Source organism: Scylla paramamosain, chromosome 28, assembly GCF_035594125.1.
Source record: "Scylla paramamosain isolate STU-SP2022 chromosome 28, ASM3559412v1, whole genome shotgun sequence".
In the NCBI taxonomy this organism is placed as follows: Eukaryota; Metazoa; Arthropoda; class Malacostraca; order Decapoda; family Portunidae; genus Scylla; species Scylla paramamosain.
In genome coordinates, this window is record NC_087178.1 from 3,643,722 (window position 1) to 3,647,500 (window position 3,779).

The following is a 3,779-nucleotide window of genomic DNA, read 5'->3' on the forward strand; positions in this document are numbered from 1 at the left end:
ACCAGGCCATACACTAGCATTATCATGGACACCCACCGGCCCACCCAGAGCCGTTCAGAACAATATGAATAACAATATGAATAATGTCACTGCTTCATATTTAGCCTAATGGAAGCTCAGTGAAAAATATACATAAAGCGCTAAATCACAGTGAATATCATAGTGTGTGTGTGTGTGTGTGTGTGTGTGTGTGTGTGTGTGTGTGTGTGTGTGTAATAATAATAATAATAATAATAAACGGTTTATTATTTAGGCAGTTGACAAACTGAAAATGTACATAGGGGATGGGGAAAAACTTAACATTAATCCTAACGGTAAGACTAATCTAGGAGGGAAATACTATCGATTGATGGCTCGCACCATGGTGGGAATCGCACTGAGTCTGTACCGGTCCGTGCGCGGCGCCTTCAGGGGCGTTATTTTGTTGTGGTGTCTGGTGGCACGGACAGGGCGAGGCGCGTCGGGCGGCAGCATGTCTCTGAGACGCGGATGATGCAGTAGTCCCTTCCCAAACTTCTCCAGAGCCTCTCGGTGCCTGGTGGATATTCTGGACAGACTCAGGGTGGTCAGGGCTTCTTCATAGGTGGTGTATGCAGGGCCAAGGATGACCCTGCACGCCCTTTTCTGCACACTCTCTAGCTGTAGCTGTTGAGTGTGTGTGAGGGAGGAGGACCACGCTGGGGAGGCGTACATGAGTTTGGGGAGGATGAAGGTGAGGTACACCCCCCTTAACTCATCTGTCGGCGTCCCCAGCGACCTGAGTCTGCGCAGCATGTACAGCCTGTAGGTAGCTGATCTCACGGTGCTGGCGACATGCTGCTTCCAGGTCAGCTGGTCGTCCACCGTGACTCCGAGAAGCTTGGCACATTGGACCACCTGGAGGGGGTGAGGGCCCACTGTGAGCCGGGGAGGGGGCACTGGTACAGAGGAGGTACAGAAATGCATCACCACAGTTTTGCTGTGGTTGATGGTCATCCTGCTCTCCTCTGTCCACGTCTGCAGTCGCTCCAGAATTGCTTGCAGTGGCGAGTAGTCCGGGTTCTTGTTGGAAACTGGGACGCCCACGGTGCAGTCGTCCACATACTTCCAGCGATGGGGGGTGTCGGTGAGGGCGTCGTTGATGAGGAGGAGGAAGCATAGAGGACCCATCTTGGTCCCCTGGGGGACTCCACATGTCAGCTGTTGGAAATTAGAGACAGAGCCCTGATAGCGAACGGCCTGACGTCTCCCTGTGAGGAAGTCGGCTAGCCACGCTATCAGATTAGGAGGGAGACCCAGACTTACTGCCTTGCTGATGACAACAGTGTGATCAACTAGATCAAAGGCTTTTTTGAAGTCGACAAAAGCAACAGCTAGAGAGGTGTTTCGCTTGTCCAGGTGGCTGTGGATGAATTCAAGGAAGCTGGTCAGGTAATGTGAGGTGGAGGTGGCTTTAATATTTCCGAATTGTCTGATATCCACGGTGTTACAAATTTTGGTGTATGCCCAGTCATATACAAAATCTTCACAAATAAGGCTAGGGATGGGGGTGATAGAGACTGGCCTGAGGTCATTGAGTGACTGAGGACTGGAAGTTTTGGGGATGGGAGTGACATAAGATGTCTTCCAGTCCGCGGGGCAAGAGTGTTGGGAGAGTGAGGCGTTTATTATGGAGCATAGCGGTGTTGCTAGCTCTACAGCAAATTCCTTGTAAATTTTTATAGGAAGGTCAGTGGGTGTGGTGGATCTTGGTTTAAATTTAAGTATTCTCTTAAAAACATCCATCGCCTGGACAGTGTGTGGAGGGGAGGGAGCGGGCAGATAGGCAGGAAGCGGAGTGGTGTGGAGGGGAGGAAAGGTTTGACAGATAGCAGCAAAGTGATCGTTCATCTCCTGAGCCGCGAGATTAGCAGGAAGGTGTGAGGTGCAAGGAAGGGATGAAGTGTGCTTTTGTAAGCCACACAAAGCTTTGATCTTAGCGTACCACTGTCTGTTGTTGGTCAGCTTGAGGTGGTGTATCTTGTCTGGGTAATAGCTTGCCTTTGCATTCTTAATCTCCCTGATTACTCTGTTTCTTAGTTTCCTGTAAAGGACCGGGCAGGAGTGGAACGCCCAGGTCCGCTGACGCATGAGTCTTTTAATGCGGGGCGTCATCCAGGGAGCATCAGACGGGTGCGTTGTGACGCTCTTGGCTGGGAAGTAGTGGTGGAAGGCTGCTGTAGTAGTGGCGACGTAGTTTTGCCATTTTAAGTGGACGTCCTCCTCATCCAGCACCTCGGTCCACGGGTGTTGTGTCACCCACTGCCCAAACTCCCTCATGGCTGAGTCAGGCATGGGGCGGTGGGTCCTGGTGACAGCTGACCGGGGGGTCGAGGTGGTGGGTGTGGGTGACCACAGTATGGAGAGGTGGGTGCTCCGTCCCATGGGAGGCAGCGGCTTGGGTGGCGAGTACTGCTGGCCCAGGTCTGTGAGGATAAGGTCGAGGATGGCTTGCTGGTGGGTGGGGAAGTCCACGACCTGGGTGAGGTGTAGCTGGTGTAGGATATCGTTGATATCTAATCTGTTAAAGTCCCCACAGATGACCAGCTTGGCAGCAGGATACCTCACCCTCAGGGCATCAGCAGTGTTGATGATGTGAGCGGTGAGCAACTGTGCAGTGGCGGCTCGTGGGGGGTGGTACACGACGCAGACTGTGTGTGTGTGTGTGTGTGTGTGTGTGTGTGTGTGTTTGCTGAAATAGTCTTAATGTGCCGCGTTTACATATTTAAAGTGATTACGTGGTTCCACTTGATAAATCTGCCTTATCTAACCATCACGTGGGCAGGCAGACCGTTTTCTCTTATCCAACACTAATGCAAACACGACACGGCAAAACTTATAAATAACCTGCTCTTACTTGTGAGTCTTCAAGCACCTCGACTCTCTTATAAATCCCTCAAGAGTCTACTCCATTTAAAGCCTTACCCTGTCCACTTTCTCCTATGTGAGAAAATCAAAGAAAAATATATCGTCTTGAAACACTAAATTCTCTTAACTTTTTTTGGGTTCCGAAACAAAATTTAAATAATCCAAATTAAGTTTAGATTATAATTTCAAGAAAGAAACAAAAGGAGTGATGAGTAAATCTTTTTAGTGAATGTGATTATACTTTGGGTCAATTAAAGAAGTGCAAGCAGTGAAAGAAGACATGCTTGTAATGGGCACTGCTGAGGAGGGCGCAGAAGACGGAGCGCGCTGGAGGAGGTTGATCTGCTGTGGCGACTCTTAACGGAAACAACCAGAACAAGTTACATCTTCGATCATTAAAATCGTCACATGTTGCTCAACTGAAGTGACAAGTGTCGTGATGTCAAGAGCAGACGATGGGTTAATGGAATATACAGTCTACGTACACACGACACTTTTCACGTCTAAATTTATGCTATTATTTCCTGAGGGACTCTGGCAAGTGTAAGAGATAAAGAGACTCCCTCACCAGCCATAAATGTACACTCCTTAGTGCTTTAGAAGAAAATATCACTGCTTGCACAACACGACACATGTTTCTCTCCCCTTAAACCATCCGCCACATTATTATTATTTCAAAGTGCAACAAATAACTATAAGAAAACGACAGATTCCCATTACGGAGAAGGAGGAATTCTCATCACCTCATCAAAAAAACTCAATGTAAACCTCATCCAGCAGCGAATTCTGGAATGGCAGCATGAAGAAAGCGATGCATTACACTTTACCGCCTGCATCACATTCCAGGCTTTATTTACTGATCCTTACGTCGCCATTACACACGCACAGGTGAT